This window comes from Arachis hypogaea, chromosome 17 (genome assembly GCF_003086295.3).
Source record: "Arachis hypogaea cultivar Tifrunner chromosome 17, arahy.Tifrunner.gnm2.J5K5, whole genome shotgun sequence".
NCBI classification, from domain to species: domain Eukaryota; kingdom Viridiplantae; phylum Streptophyta; class Magnoliopsida; order Fabales; family Fabaceae; genus Arachis; species Arachis hypogaea.
In genome coordinates, this window is record NC_092052.1 from 73,208,664 (window position 1) to 73,226,537 (window position 17,874).

Here is a 17,874-nt window from a genome sequence, read left to right on the forward strand (position 1 = left end):
ATACAAGAAGCCAGAAAGAACTTTAGTCTTTTTGAGATATTTATTATATTAAAATATATTTTGCTTCAAATTGATGCTATTATATTATTGGTACTAGACAAGGACTTGAAATCTTTGACTAATGCTAGTGCTTATTGTAAGGCAGAGAGTGGTTGGCACAAGGAAGATGAAATCCTTGATGACAGTTGGGTTCAGCAAAGTAGAAAGAAAGGGCCAGCTACCTCGCATCTCGATGGATTGAATTGGGAGGTGCTTGTTGTCAATGAGCATATCTTCAAGTTTGAACTTTGAAGCAAGTTCCCTAGTGCTGTTGAGATGTTAGGTTATGCCTCTCGAATTCCAGGTTATTTTTTCAACCATTTGGATTGTGATAAGGAAAATACTAATCAACTATGATATGGTTTGCGTATTTGTTTGTCCTTGGTTTTATTCAATTTCTGCTGCTGAAGGAAGTTACCACCAGCATTGAATCAGGGGAAAATTAGCTTTTTGTTTAGTTTATTAAGTAATGTTAGTACCAGAGATACATTGATCCACAGATGCTGTTAATTATTGAACTCAATTTTTCGAAGGTTTTTATGAAGTATACTAGGATTGTATCATAATATTATGCTGTAGTTTTTTGCAGATCTGTGTTTTCAGTAAATAATCAATCGAAGATTGTAAGCAACTGCTTGGATAGGAAGTAACAAGCATAAGCATTTTCCATAATTTATCTTATAGGAATAGCTTATTGATTTTCCATAATTTGGGGAAACTAGAAACAACCTGTGCTGCTTTGCTCCTATGTTCCTTCCCACTTCTTCCGTGTTGGTTTATGACTGGTCAGTCTTCTCTGCTCCAAAGGTCACTGATTTTGCTGGTATGTTGTGAACGTAAAGATTTTCCCTCAAATTGTTACCTTGTTGCTGAATTAAATACAGATTGGTAGGTAGATCCACTGAAATGACCCAAAATGAATAAAGTTCTTTTCAGCTAGAAGGCAAAATTCTAATTTAAGTCCTGACAAACAAATTTTCAATTTGTTTTTACTGTTTTATTTTTGGCAGAATTTGTGTGTATTGATTGTAGAGTTAGTGTAGTTTGTGTTTTTGAACAATTTAGTGTAGTTAGTGTACTTATTGCCCCCTTTTTCGCTTAGCTATTATCTTGGAGTTTAATTCATGCTTGAAATTGCACGATCATGCGTACATTCTAGCAGAAGAGATGCTCAATCCAATCCTTTGGACTATCTGTAACTCTATCTTCATGCTCAATATCAGATAGAATGCATAGCTAAATTTATCTGGATTTTCTTTATTCATTTGTTCCATTTTCTACTTTTTATGATATCTGCGTTAATTTACTGTTCCCATTTTTCTTCTTCTAGATTTCAGAACTGTGATGGCAATTCTTGGTAATGGTCTCCTCTAATTATCATTCTTTTTTTATCCCCCTCTCTTGTCATGCCCAGTAGCAGTTTCTCATCCCCTTCCCCCCCCTCCCCCCCAAATTATATAAACAGCTCAAAATATAGTGTTTGATTTAATCTGATTTTGATATATATTAATATGCAGGACCTGTTGAAGTGGTAGATGATGTAACAGGTGGACTGAAAAGCTATAGTTTTCTCTCCAATCAAGATGATTAGGCTTTACCTGAGTTCTCAATTTAGTGTAGTTAGTGTAAATTGCAGTGGCATTATAGCTTGTAGGATTTAAGTTGTATTGTTTCTGTATTTTTCTTCAGTTTTTAGTTTTGGAATTTGAACTCGAGATTTATTTTGTATTTGAGTATTAGTTTTTTAATGTATAAAACAGTTATAGCAAAAATTATATGTCACTAATTATTATTTGATTTGTCTTGTAATAAAAATTGCATACTATATTTATAAGTTTGGTAATAAAAAAGAACTGAAAAATTTATATTTTGTATCGCTGAAGGTAAAAATTAGAAAAAGGATTTTTTTTTTAAAATTTTATAAGGCTATTGCCACGCTTTTAAAGCGTGGCTGTATCTCTGGCTATGGCTACGCTTTAAAAGCGTGGCCATATCTCTCTCTATCGCCACGCTTTGAAAGCGTGGCCATATCTCTCTCTATCGCCACGCTTCAAAAGTGTGGCCATATCTCTCTATTGCCACGCTTCAAAAGCGTGGCCATATCTCCCATATGGCCACGCTTTTAAAGTGTGGCCACATCTTCCAAATACGGCCATGCTTTAAAGGGTGGCCATTTGTAAAAAGCGTGGCAAAAGAAAAAGCGTGGCGATAGGTCACCAAAGCGTGGCGATAGAGCAACCGCCACGCTTGCATACGCTACCCTTTCAAAAGCGTGGCGGTAGCTCAAAAAGCGTGGCGAAAAGCTATCGCCACACTTTTTTCAGCTTTTCGCCACGCTTTAAAAGCGTGGCAATAGAGCTGTTTTCTTGTAGTGAGAGTCCGTGAAAGGTGGCAATGAGGGACTGAGGGGGCCGGGTGGGAAGTAGCAGTAAGGGACTAAGGGGGTGGGAGGTGGTAGTGGCGGTCGGTGGTGGTGAATGGTGAGGGGTTGGGCTGTGCGTTTGTGAGAGACCAAGAAGAAAGGGTTTGAGTGACTGAATTTTGAATTTTGAATTTTGAGAGTGACGGCTATAATTTTCAAACAATCTCATATATAGTATATATATAATAGGAAATATTTTAGTTTTTTCACTTATACCACTACAAGATTTTTATTTATTTGTGGAGGTTTTTCTCCTATTTGTGGAGGTTTATAACCCCACCAAATGGTTTGTGGAGGTTTCCAAAACCCCCAAAATTTGAGGTGCCACGAGGTCTTTTGTGGGGGTTTTTAAAAACCTCCACAATCTATTCAGTGGGGGTTTTGTGTGTGTTTAGTGGGGGTTTTATATTATACTTTTGTGGCAATTTTAAATCACTTTTGTGATGGTTTAAAACCCCCACAAATTAAATTTTTAATTTAACAAAAATTAACTATTTTGTGAGATTTTCAAACCTCCACAAATCCTATAATTATTTATTTATTTTTAATTTCAAATCATTCATTAATCTCATCTCATTTACATATTCTCAAATTAATAATTTATTTTTTAATATCAAAATTTAAAAACTAAATCTTTTATAACACAATTCCTCAATAATATAAGACATAACTATATATATATAAAAATTCTCAACGTCAATAGTTCCAAACATAATTCCATATGGTATTGCTCTATATAACTATTACTGTTTTTCTTTAAAAAGTAAAATAAACAACAACTTCAATATTTAATATCATCTAATTACATAAAAATCTCAAAATAAAAACAGTAGCATAGAAGTAGCACCAGTATATCTACACAAACAGTTTTGGGCACGGTGGCTGATCATGATAGTCATGCTCCAGTTTTTTGTACCTCAGTATATCTACACAAACAAAAAGAAAAAGATCATGATCAAACAGTATATCTACACTATCTCAAGCTCTTTGTACCTCAGTTTTTGCTTTGGCATAATATCTCTCAAGGTGAGTATTAGCTAAAAAATGTGGGTGCACCAATACAAATGCTTCCAATCTAGAGTAAATCTCAGCCTTAACAACAAATAACCATAAGTAAATAGAAGTAACTCAAAACTCTAGTTAAGAGACAGCTGATAAGAGCAGGTAGCAAAGGAAACAGTTAATTAATCAAGTAATTATAATTCACAATTAGAAAGAGAGATAGAGAATCATGATCATAGCAAATAATCAAATTGGTAGATGGAAAAAGGGCAGTGTTTACAGCAGTAATAAGAGAAAGGCCCACAAGAAAACACAGAAACACAAGGAATGCAAGGTCAAAATACTTGATAAACACCAGTGAGATATTTATAGAAAAATAAACAGCGCACAAGAAAGACATCAATAATTCAGAGTTCATTCGTTTCTAGTAAATGAATACTAAAGTCTCGAACCAATGCTTGGGAAATGTATGATATAGAATTCATCACGACAAAGACAGTAATAAGAGTACAGACTATCTAGAAAATTCGGTTGTGCATAGGCACTTAATGAAATTTTTAACTACAAAACGTATAGATTTGCAACATCCATAATTCACAAAGCATAACATGAAATTGGACTATCATTAACCTGATTAATAATGTCGAAGCAGCAGTGACCCAACATCATTTAGTGAGAGACGTAACTCCCATTTCAGCAGAGTTGCAAAGTTTTTACCCCTCATTCACCTGGCTAAAGAAAATCTCCCTTCAGCAGCCCCTAACATTTCATTCCCTTGAAAGTAACAGACAATCTAATATTAAGAATACACATTAACAATTCCACATAAAAATTCCACATACAAAAGCAGATATGAACGCTAATTGTAAGCTGCGATTCGCCAAATACTTACATGTCATGAGCACTTGATTTTTTTAGATTTGAGAGTTCCATAGCTTCTTTGCATAATTAATATGGTAGATTCCTCCACAGCCACGAACAGAACAAGATAGCTCCTCCCCTGGGCACACTAAATGATCGCAAACAAGGCATTCAACTTGAACCAATACACAGAACTAGATTTTAATCCCCCTTGTGTTCATAGCAAAATCTATAGACTTCAGGTAAAAGAAATTGAATTGTACCATTTTGGGAGCGCCAACGAGGAAAGGAATTCAAGATCGGGATCCTTGGAGCCAATCTTGTTCATCTTTTGAGAGCACTCTCTGATTCCATCCTACAAACCCTTGGCGTCACCATTAGCTGCTTTGATGATAGGAACCTTTATCAATCAATCAATATATAAGTTAAATAGAGGCTGACCTCTGGCCTTTATAGACTATGCAGACGCGGGAGCCATTTTTGATTGACCAAGACCAAACTGGATTATGCAACTGAAAAAAAAATTAAAGCAAAGAAATTAATTTTGACCAATAAAAAAGATAAAGGCTTGCTTAAAGTACTCACTCATTTTGTAATTGGCGTAGAGGAAGCGGATGTTGAAACTGAAAGCAGAGAGAGTTGCTAATTACAAAACCTAAAAATTACACAAATATCAGCATAAATGACTCAAATGCATAATGATAATGCTGAAACCAATTTCTATAAACTAATGCTGAAAAAGGAAATGACTATCCATTGGATAAATCACTACATATACTAATCAGTAGCTATCAAATATTTTATCAAAAGGGGAAAACTCCCTGAAAAAAAAATTAAGAATGTTCCTTTTAAAATGAAACATCAGCATCATCTGTAATAAGTAATGAGAAATGAGGATCTAACTAAGGTGGTAGAAGAAATGACAAAAAGTTCAGTTTGTGATTTGTATGGATCACAAGCTCTCCATTTCTAAAAGATGCTTCAAACAGTAACATCAAAATAAATTGTTAATTGAAAAATTGGCTAAGCATTCTTGAGCAGCTAAGAATAATTGCAAGAGAAGTAATAAAGAACAAAATTGGGAACCAAAACAACAATAAAGACAATGCACCACTCTTATATTATGTGAAACCTTTACTATTCTCAAGATCTTAGTCCAAGTTGAACTTGGAAAACTACACTGCCATCAATTTATAATATGTTGCAATCATAATATCTCAAAAAAAAAAAATTAAAGAGCGAGAAAACAAAATATTATCACATAAATCACAAAGCAATTGAACAACATAGAAATGCAGAATATCCCAGTGAAACATGAAATTGTGGCAAGAATGAACAAGTAAAAGCATGCAAGCATATTCAGACAAGTCATTTCCATTTCAAATTCCATTTCAATTTGCAGGACGCCGCACAATGGTAAAATTCCATAATCATGAGTCTAGTTAACATAATAACCAAATGGCAATTGCTTCATTGTCGAAACAAGTACATATTAGGTACCGATTTAACACATTAAAATGATTACCCTAAGCTAGTTGATCAGTACGGTAAAATAGCACGAAGGAAAAGTCGCCGCGCTGGTTGATCAAGTGGAACTTCAAAGAAGCAGAGAAACAAAGACAAATGAAATATGGAGAAACAGAAGAATACCAGCGGTAGCTCGAAGGAGAAAACAGATCTGAAATAGTGGCTCGATTCAGAAGCCTTCGACCACGGAAACTACAGCGGCAACGATGGCAGAAATTACAGCGGCAACGGTGACAGAAACTTCAGCGACAAGCATAGCTACAGAGCAAACATCTGAAACCATTGTGTTGATGCGGAAGTGGCTCAATTGAGAAGCTTCCTGTGACAACTGTAGCGGCAACGGCGGTGGAACTGGCGATTGTAACGGCGACGGCAACAACGGTAGAACCAGCGACTGCAATGACAGCTACACCAACGGTAGATAGCTTAGGGTTTTCTCAATCGCCATTCTCTTCTCTTCTCTCTGCCTAGGTGAGTTTTGGAAACTCAATAGTAGAAGAGGGGTTTTTTGGGGTGAGAGTTTAAATGTTATAAATTAACTATTGGGGGGAGTTTTATAAATTGTCATAAATAAAGTGTATTTTGGAGGTTTTTAAAATCTCTACTAAAAAACTCCCATAATTAAATATAAATCTTGTAGTGTATCTTACTTAAATAGATAAATGAGCTAATTACTTGACTAACTCAAGTTAATTAAAAAAAATTATTCGTTGTATTAAACTATAAACTAAGAGAAGATACAATATTTATTTGATGATAGAAAATCTTAAATAGCAGAAACAAAATAAATCTGAATCTCTTTAGTTTCTATGTCTACATAAAAAATACTGCAATATGAAAAGATACCGTTTCTCCCTTTTAGAGTAGGTTTAAAAGCCTTCCAAATAAAAAAATATTTCTATAAATAAGAAACTCTCTTTATCGTATTTTCTTCCTAAATCTGTAATATCAAAATTAAAACACCTATAACAGAATCAATACATCACAAAAAGAGAATCACAAAAGAATTATTTGAGATTGAGATTTCAAAAAAAAAATAAAAATAAAATAAAAACAAAAACAAAATAGAAAACCAAGAACAGAAAATAAAAATAGAAATATAGAAATAGTAACTAGAGAATAGAAAAAAGGGAAGAAAGGAGAAGGGAGAGTCACAATTGCCTTAATGGATGGCGGTGGCACCAACCCTCCACCGATACATAGGGAGGAGGGTTTTGCACAGAGAGAGAGAGGGGTATTAGGAAATTTGTTAAAGGTTATTTGTTAAAGGTTATTTGTTAACATGGTAAAAAATTTTCTTTATCATTTTCTATGCCTTTTGCAATGATTCTTTACTGCTCCGCACTCTGATCGTTTCGAGTTTCTTTAGTTTTGATTGTTTGAGATATAATTATTTTGTATTTTTTTTAAGAGAAGTGATATTATAATATAGTATTAGATTCTTTGTGATTAAAAGATTTAGATCAAATTCAACTCATGTATATTATTCTTTTAAAAGAAGAAAAAAAAACGGTTTAAGATAATAAAACGAGAAAAAAATACAAGAATTTTATGTAACTTTAAAAGAGACTGTTGCGTGAGAGTGTGTATTCGAAATATAACCATAATTTAAGATGCAATGAATTATTTCTGATGTATATTAAATTTCATATTCAATGATATACGAGCATACAAAAAAATCCAAGAACTGAAGACGTGAATAATTTGATGCCATGCAAAACATGACAAAAGAGAGTGGCATAGCGTCTTCTTTGCGTGCATGATATGGTAGTGTTCCTCAATTAAAGGAGCGTTTGTTAACACGTGTTACGCAATCTAACTCAAATGTCTCCTCTAATTGATGGTACTTTAGTGCCATATCAATTTTAATTAAAACAGTTAGCGCATAATTACCCAATTGTCCTGAGTTTTGTCATGAAAATCAAAACCTTTTATATTAGGACTAATATTGTTGATTGAATAACTTGACCTTTTTGGTCTCATCATTAGAAAGCTTATGAAATTAGTAATCTAATTCAACTTTAAGAAGCTAATTAGAAATTAATAGAAACTAATATATTTATACATCAAAATCAGCTATCAAAATCAATTTGTTAATATAAAATACATATTTGAATTGAAATATAAAATATATATTAAAAATAAATTAAGATTAAATTATACAGTTGATTCCTATACTTTAGTAAAATTATAAATTGGTCTCTACACTTTAAAGTTTATAATTGGGACTCTAAAGAGAATTAAAAATTTGTAATTTAGCCACCGCCATTCAAAAGTGTTTGATTTAACAGTATATTCTTAGTATATTCTCTATTTTAAACATGTGAGTTGTACATGTTTGACAATAGGGACCAATTTATAATTTAGTGAAAGTATAAGGACTAACCGTGTAATTAAACATTGAAAATGACCAAAAACTTCCTACGCTATCTGAACACATCCCGCCCTTTCGCAGCTCTTTCACTCTCACTTTCTCACTTTTTAAAATGGCACTCCAACTCCAGGGCTCTCTGTCTCTCACCTCGGCTCACCATCCCTCGTGAGCACAAATGCGGTGGATCCAGCGCGGGCGACGGTGAATCGAGGTGAAAGACAGTGAGTGCTGGGATTAGGGTGTCGTTTTGAAAAGTGAGAAAGTAAGAAAGTGAGAGCGAGAGAGATGGGGAGGAGCGGGGTGGGTTCAGATAGTTTAGGGAGTTTTTGTTCATTTTTGAATTGTTAACTACACGATTTAGTCTCCATACTTTCACTAAAATTACAAATTGGTCTTTATTGTCAACATGTGCAGCTTACATGTTTAAAATATGTTATGGATCTGAACCACAGATCCCGGACTCGGGACTGCACCCGACCCCGGCTACCGGGTCCGACCCCACCTCGCTCAAAAGGCCAAAAACCGGCCTTCCAAAGAGTCCTAACCAACTTTTGAATTCACTCGTCCATCTTATCTTAACCAGATAAGATAAGATAGATACTCATCACCACTATAAATAGGGGACCAAGCCCCTCCAGGTAATCAAATTCCACACACCTTATACCTCTCAGATCCATTCTGACTTGAGCGTCGGAGTGTCTTCGCAGGTACCTCCCCCCATTGCTCCAGTCAAGCGACCCCGGCTCAGCCTTGACCGCAGGTTCCCGATCTACCTTTCAAACCCGTACCAGAGACATCACGTACATTGGCGCCGTCTGTGGGGACTTGCGCCAGCCGAGCCAGATGGGGGACGCCCTGGAGGAAACCCTTCAAGCCAGGATGACTCCAACCGCTTCACCCAACCCCAGAACACCGGAGGTCACGAACCAAGCAGAATAGAAGTACTGTCCCCACACGACGACCACGTCGTCACGGACCAACGAATCTGAGAAAGCTAGGGACAAGCGGCGCAGATCTCCAGGACCTCTGCCTCGGGTCCAGGAGCTCGAAGGCAATGACATAGAGAAACACAACACGAACACGGAAGCCAGGCAACTTCCAGATCGAGTTTCGCGCGGCAGGTCCCAACCGACGGCCCCGATAGGAGAGACGGTCGCAGCGCCTCACGCGACACGGTCACGAGAAATCGCCGGAACGGCGGTACAACAAGAAACACAACCGCAACGCTTCCGAGATCTAAGTCGTCAACGTGACTCAGACGAAGATCGGAGGTAGAAACCAAGCGACAAGAACGACCACACAAATGGGACTACACCCTTCACAGAAAGAATCCTAAGAGCGAAACTCCCAAAGGTTCGACAAACCTACCGACATGAAGTCGATGGACAAGGACCCCAGAACATTAACGCCTTCGAGGCCAGGATAACCAGAAGAAGCGGCGACGCGGTCCGATGCATAGCTTCCCGGTAACCCTTGCAGGACCGGCATCAAATGGTTCAATGCCCTCCAAACATCCTAGCCAGTTTCCACGATATAACACGAAAGTTCATGGCCAATTCAACTAGAATCACCAAGCCAAGCACCCCATCAGTTGCTAGGGGTACGCAAAAACAAGAAGATCCACAAGGAAATCACCGTCGACCGCTTCAACGACGAATGCTAATGGTCGACGGACTCACAGATTCCGTCGCAAGCCTTGCTTAACAAACGGACTCATGAACAGAAGATTTCGCAAACACCTCACCACCAAACCAGTATGGGCCATGCACAAGATCCATATGTTGCCAAAGATTACATCATGATGAAGAAGTCAGCCAAGTTGTCGCCGCCCAACAAACAGCAGCACGGCAACACCAAACACGGCAACTTGGGCTTCTCGCCAAAATATCACCACCCAGAGAGAATCAAAGGGACCACCCCAAACTGACTAATACAAACCGACCACCGAGAATCGGCAAATTCTCTAATTACACGCTCCTGACAGCACCATTACCAGAAATATACCACCAAATGCAGATCGAGGCATCATTCCGAAAGCCCGACAACTCAAAGAAAGGACGGGAGGCAACAAAACCCTCTACTGCGACTACCCCAGAGGTTAGGTCAAAGAACACAAGAGTTGTTTCGACCTTAAAGACGCCCTCAGACAAGCCATACGAGACGGCAAACTCCCAGAATTTGCCCAAAATCATCCAGAGAACCAAGACGTGCGGAAAGAGGACAGGTGTCGCGCGAAAAAAAAGAGGCGCGACCAAGAACCCAGAGCAACCCCCAGGGAAGCCCCAAGAAGACGCCGTAATCATAGTAACCCGTGCATCACGGGCAAGGACAATATCAGACAACATCGAAACTAACGGAAGAAAAAATCAAACTAACGATGAAAAAGATCTCAAAGTAATGGCGGTCAGAAACCAAGACTCCAACCATTGCAAAGCCGACAACACGATAACCTTCTTACCAGAGAGATTTTCAGCACGGCACCTCGCCGAAGATGCCCCTTCGTCATCTCGGCTAGAATCGGAACAGGACTAGTACGAAGGATACTGGTGGACACCGGGGTGGACTCGAACATCTCTTCCGAGGAGCCTTCGACAAGCTCGGGCTCACAAACGACAACCTCCCAACAACCGCAACGGCGTCACGGGACTCGGAGACAACTTTCTCAAACCAGATGGCTCAATCACCCTTCCCATCACCATAGGAACAAGCAACCAAAAGAAGACAGTCCTATCTGAATTTGTAGTCCTAAAAGACTCCACAGCCTATAACGTGATTCTCGGAAGAAAAACAATCAACGACTTCTCCGCAGTCATCTTTACCAAATACCTCCTCATGAAGTTTAGAACCGACAACGGCTCCGTCGGTACCATCCACGGGACCGAGAAGTCGCAGCCGAATGCGATAACACCAGCCTAGCTCTAAGGAAGAAATCCCGAGATGCGGCCGGGGTATTCCTGGCCAACCTAGATGCCCGCCAAGACGACCAACCCAGGCCAGAACCAGAAGGAGACATGGAAAAGCTATAGATAGGGCCAACCAAGGAGGAATACACCTTCATTAATAGGAACCTCCCATACGATCTTAAAGAAGAACTCTCCCAACTCCTGAAGAAAATAGAGACTTGTTCGCATTTACACCAGCCGACATGCCGGGAATAAACCATGACCTTATGTCCCACCGGCTAGCCGTGGACCCCAAAGCTAAACCAGTGGCACAAAGGAGACGAAAAAATGTCATCAGACCGAGCCGCCAAGGTCAAAAAGCAAGTTAAAGCCCTACTCGAAGCCAACTTCATCAGGGAACTCCCCTACACGACATGGCTAGCCAACGTCGTACTAGTGAAAAAATCTAATGGGAAATGACGAATGTGCGTCGACTACATGGACCTCAACAAAGCCTGCCCGAAGGACGCCTTTCCCTTACCAAACATCGACGGATTAGTAGATGCCGCATCCGGCCACCGATACCTCAGCTTTATGGACGCATATTCCGGCTACAACTAGATCCCGATGCACCGACCAGACGAAGAAAAAAACAGCGTTCATCACCCCAGACGGGACATACTGCTACACAGTGATGCCCTTCGGCCTGAAAAACGCTGGAGCCACCTATCAAAGACTTGTCAACAAGATATTTCAAAACCTATCCGGAAGCAAACTAGAAGTCTACATAGACGACATGCTCATCAAGACCGAATCCGGCGAGCAACTCACCAACGACCTCAAGGTCATAATGAACACTCTATGAAAACACCAAATGCGACTCAACCCGGCAAAATGTGCCTTCGGGATGGAGGCAGGGAAGTTCCTCGGCTTTATGATCACGCAACGCGGAGTTGACGCAAACCCAGAGAAATGTCGCGCCGTCCTCGAAATGACGAGCCCAAAAAACCTTAAAGACATCCAAAAGCTCACCGGCCGATTGACGGCGTTATCATGCTTTCTCGGGGCATCGGCTCAAAAAGCGATCCCTTTCTTCAAACTAATGAAAAAAGGGGCCCCTTTCAAGTGGGAGACGGAATGCGAAGAAGCGTTCCAACATTTCAAGAGAATCTTAGCGGAACCACCAATCCTCGCCAAACCCCAGACTGGGAAAACACTCTACCTGTACCTCTCCATAACGGAGGAGGCACTCGCAGCAGCGCTCATCCGTGAAAACGAGAAAAAGAACAAAAACCCGTACACTTCATAAGCAGAGTCTTACAGGATGCGGAAGCTCGCTACTCATGCTTAGAAAAACTAGCTTTCGCACTCCTCACAGCCTCCCGGCGCCTACGACAATACTTCCAGGCTCATTCTGTGACGGTCCGAACCGACCAAGCGGTCAAACAGGTACTACAAAAACCCGACCTAGCGGGCAGAATGCTAGCATGGTCCATAGAACTATCCCAGTTCGATATCAAGTTCGAACCCCGATACGCAATTAAAGCACAAGCTATGGCCGACTTTATCACCAAAATGACACCAGGAGACTCCATCCCCGAATCATGGAAGCTACACGTTGACGACTCCTCGAACATCACTTCCGGAGGCGCCAGAGTCATTCTCGAAAGCCAAAACGGAGTCGTGATCGAACAGTCAGTACGATACGAATTCCCAGTCTCAAACAACCAGGCAGAATACGAGGCCTCTTGGAGCTCGCCCTAAGCCGGGAAAGTTGGGAAGGTCTTAGAAGAATCCGATTCCAGGTAGTACTCCCAATTTACGGAGATACCAACGAGATCCCTACTCCAACAATCCTCGCAAGGTAACAACTAAAAGAAGGATTCGGACATTACCTAAAGCAGTTCCTGGGGAACGAAACCCAGGCAAGTACTTTCCAAATGCGTACCAAACCAGAACAGTAACAAAGCTAATTCAGGAAGTTGTAATCACCCCGTGTCACGACGACCAAACGCTCATCTGACATCTCGAACAGGAATTTTGACCTACCCTATCAAGTACTCTTGACGAACACTGCCGCGGTCCAAGAGGGAAAACGAAAAAAAGGGAACGCCAACTATATCCGTTGTCACAGGACAGCTATAACAAACGTGGACTCTCGCAACCCTGCTCAAATGTGTCGAACCTGAGAACACGGAGTACATACTCCGTGAAAATCCACGAAGGCTGCTGGGCCACTACGTCGGAGGCAAAACATTAGCCCAAAAAAGTCATCAGGCAGGCTACTTCTGCCCATGGTATCCGGGATTCCATACAATAGTAAAAGCTGCGAAAAATGCAAAGGCACCCAATATCACAGCCGCCCCACCAGCTCAGCATCATATCGGCAGAAGGCATCGGCACCTGGGGATCGACTCGTCGGACCCTTCTACACACCGTCATCTGGTACCTCATGTCGCCATAGACTATAACCAAAATGGATCGAAGCCGAACCCTGGCCTCCATAAGGCAACCCAATGCCAAATTCCTCTGCACAGTCATCACCCGATTCGGGATCCCGAGATCATTATCTCGACAACGAACCAATTGTGACAAAAAGTTTCAAAAATTTTTGAAGGGCTACGTGTACTCACCGTTTCAGCTCGTAGAACACCCCCAAACAAACGGACAGGTGGAATCCGCAACAAAATAATCGTCAAAGGACTCAAAAAGCGGCTCGACGAAGCCAAAGGACTATGGGCCGATGAACTCGGATCGGTCCTATGGTCATACCGAACCACACCTCAAACGACCACGGGAGAAATACCTTTCCGATTAACATACGGGTGGAGGCGATCATCCCGGTAGAATCGGAGACCCAAGCCCCAGAAAAACGGTCGGCGGTTACGACGAGGAAGCAGAACGAGATCTCATCGACGAAGAAAGAAGCATAGCTTATATCAATGAGCTAGCCTAAAACAGAAAATCAGCTTAAGATACAACCATGGCGTTGTCCGACGAGAATTCGCAACTAACGACCTCGTCCTACGACGAAACGATATCGGTCCCCCGACCCCAGGAGAAGGGAAACTCACTCCCAACTGGGAAGGACCATACAGAATCAAGGCGGTAATCGGAAAGGGAGCATATAAACTCGAACGACTTAACGGCGATGAAGTCCCAAGGACTTGGAATGCCGCCAATTTACGGCGATACTACACTTAGGCCGACCTCGCTAGGTCACCCCCTTCCTTTTTTATTTTTTCTTCCCATTTTTACGACTCTGAATTTTAATTTTCGCTTAAGTATCAATCCCGGGTACTCTTTCCCCAAACGGAGGTTTTAACGAGGCCCAACCATCAATAAAATTCCATTAAAAGCTATCTACTTTCTAAAGTGTCCCAAATACGGAACAAAGTCACGGCCATAACCGGGGACTGATCACCCCCCAGCCCAAACACGGATATCCAAGAAAAACCGACCAACGACGGCGCTCATCCAAACAGGGAATAAAAAACCAAAATAGCTTTAAACGAACATACCAAAGGCCCGAACGGCCAAAATACTTAAACGAAAACCGAAATCACGAAGTCCGTTACACGGCCCACGGCCAAAACCAAAATACCCAAAAAAACAACAATCAAAAAAAATACAAAAACAAGAGATAAAGCTACTCGAGATCGACAATCAGGCCATCACGAACGTCTTGCTCCCATCACGGACACATCCACATCCCCGGAGCCAACACTAGCCTGAGCCTCATAGTCTCCTCAGTAGCAGCAATCGCATCCTTGCATCAGCCAGTAACTCCGTTTTCTCCCTTCAAGGCAGCAACCTCGGCCTTCAAAGCCTCTCACTGAGAAGCACGGCAGCCTGGAACCCGCATCAGAAGCCTTTTGCCGCTCCTCACCCAGTTGAGAAAAGAAGAAGTCTCACCTCGAAAGTCGGAGAATCTCCGCCCCGCTTCCTCAGAAGGACTTCACCGCCTCTCCCTCGCAACTTCGGCAGCCTCAAGCTTCTCCTTCAGCTTAACCTCAGCTTGAGAGTGACGGAGTTTTATCAACAAACTGAACCTGAGCCATCACGGGCTCAGCTTTCCGAACAACGACAAGACCGAAGCACGATACACCGACTTGGCCTGGAACGAAACATCGCAACCATAAAAAAACTCCGTACCAGGCATCAAGTGTTGATCAATAAACCCGGGGCATCGAAACGTCGATCCATCACACTAGGCACAAACCCTCTCCTCAAAAGTCTCGCTGCTCGGTCCCAGGCCTTTTTCTCTTCCGAGAAGCCTCAGCAGCCGTCACCACGACGACTCAGGAGAGTTCGCAGGACCAGGAGAAACTTGAGCGTCGGCTGCGCACCCGAGAAACTACCTCTTGAGAAGCCGCTGAGACCACGGCGGATTGGAGACAGGGGTAGAAGGAGACGAAGATCCCTCTCCCGACCCATCGCCGCCTTCAGCCGGCCAAGAAGTCAGCTCACCAGCCATCTCAACTGAAAGAAAAAAAAAAATCAAGTTACAAACGGGAAAACAAAACATAAAAAATCAGAAAGAGACAACACACACCAATATACGCCCGACAAGCAACCAGATCCCCATCACATCCCGAGGATTCAACGGACGCTCGCCAAACAAATGCCACAAAACGTTGGCACATCCTTATCCTCCTGGGACAAACCATCATAGGTGAACTTAGTCAGAAAACCGACGGCCAGCCGGAAAATTCCAGTAGTGGAAACCGGCGTACGCCCTCCGTCGACAGCCAAAACGGATGATGCCCCTGGACGGGGCGCACCTTAAAATACTCCCTTTAAACCATGAAAGGAATCCTCAATACCCAAACGGCGATGAGGCTGAGCAAAAGACATACCTTCTTATGCTTCCCTCCTTGTCGGGAAGGTGCACAAGAAGAGAAAAGAAAAACGGACAGAAGCCGGAAGGTCCAGAACCGCACACCAATTCAAAACCGCACGGCAGCCCAACTATTCGGATGAAGCTGAGACGGCGCCACGGAACACCGACTCAGTAAATCTGAACAAACGCGAGAAAGGGGAAACCGCCAGTCGAGTGAAACATCGACTCGTAGACCCACATCCAATCCGGAACAGTGGGCGAATGAAGATTTAAATAACAAACACCTCGTCGGCATCTGAAAGGGCAAGCTCATACTGGCTCCACTCACCACACCACAATCCCCCCTATCACGGAGGCGTTGAAGATCGGCCTCCGTCATCCGTGACGGAACGCCCCACACGTCGCTAGTCCCCAAGTGTAGCGAGCGGGGACGGCCCCTGGAGGGAGCTACGGGAGCACCAACACCCTCATTTCTCCGCGATGCATACCTAAAACAGGGAGGAGCACCACCATCAGCCTACCAACCCTACGCAGAAGCAAGAACAGAAACTACCGCTACTGCCAAACCAACACGTGATGCACCGCCACTACTAACCAAACACAACCACACTCAGCCCCCTCAAAACTCAAATACCACCGCCCAAAACACAAATGCAGCAAGGAAATGACAAAGCAACGCATGGCAAATACAAAATGACAGGCATAGCACAAAACAAAAAAAGAAGAAAAAAGCGAAGCATACCTTACCTGGAAACGCAGAAAATGATCCTGGAAAGCTTGAGAAACAGAAGCGGCAAAACAAGCACCAGAGAGCAGTAACACAGAGAGAAGAGAAGATTTTCAAGAAAGAACGAAAAAGGAAAATAAAACGAACGAGGGAATTAAAGCAAAAGGCAAAACGGTTACAAAAGGGAGGGGGCGAAAATACACAAATAACCCTAGACAAGTAAGGCTCGTAGGGGCAAAAGAGGAAATGCCCCCTCGCATTAAATGCCCCCCTCGAAAATAGAAGCTAATAAAGCACGCCTCGAAGAATGCAACAGACGCAGTAGGCTCGGAAGAGTCACGTCAAACCAAAACGATCAGACGAACCTTTCAGCAAAAGCCGAGGCCGAGACACCGATCTCACGTCAAAGAACCAAACGAACACCGAGAAAAACTAAAGACCCAGCTCGCGGTCAAACACCACACCTCCCAGCGACAGACCGACCTTGCTCGTTCTCCCGCTGCGGGGGCAACTGTTACGGATCCGGCCCACGGATCCCGGACCCAAGGCTAACCCGAACCCGGTTCCTCGGGTCCGACCCATCTCCTCTTCCGGAAGCCCGAAACCAGCCCTCTAGAGCTCCTAACCGACTTTCGAATTCAAACACCTCCCTTATCTTAGCCAAACAAGATAAGATAAAACGACTCCCATCACCTATAAATAGAGACCCAGTCCCTCCAGGTATGATTCATTCCACACGCCTAACACCTCTCAGATCCATTTTGACTTAAGCGTCGGAGTGTCTTTGCAGGTACCTCCCCCCATTGCCTCCAGTCAAGCGATCCGTCTTCGCCTCGACCCGCAGGTTCCCGATCCACCCTTCAACCCGTACCAGAGACATCTCGTACAATACACAAGTTAAAATTATCGATTAAAATTTTTTTAATAAAAAAATAAAGTTAATTTTTTAATATATTTATTAAAATAAAATATTTAAAAAATTTATTAATAATAACCTTAATATTTAACCTGTGTCCTATCACATAGCTAAATCTTAAAATTATTAAATTTTCATCTAATAATAAAGATTAAAACATGTTTTCTTTAAAAAATTGCTAAATCCTAAATATTATTAAATTTTCATCTAATAATAAAGATTAAAACATGTTTTCTTTACAAAATTAACAAAAAATAAGTAAATCATTCGGTATTATTGTA

At 41.8% G+C, this 17,874-nt stretch overlaps 1 long non-coding RNA gene across 1 annotated transcript; it reads left to right on the forward strand.

Annotated features, from left to right (window-relative positions):
• Positions 1-104: 104 nt before the first annotated feature.
• LOC140180811 (uncharacterized) lies at positions 105-1,811 on the forward strand. Its single transcript, XR_011874793.1, has 2 exons — positions 105-1,396; positions 1,557-1,811. It is a non-coding gene; the product is annotated as an uncharacterized lncRNA (long non-coding RNA).
• Positions 1,812-17,874: the final 16,063 nt, after the last annotated feature.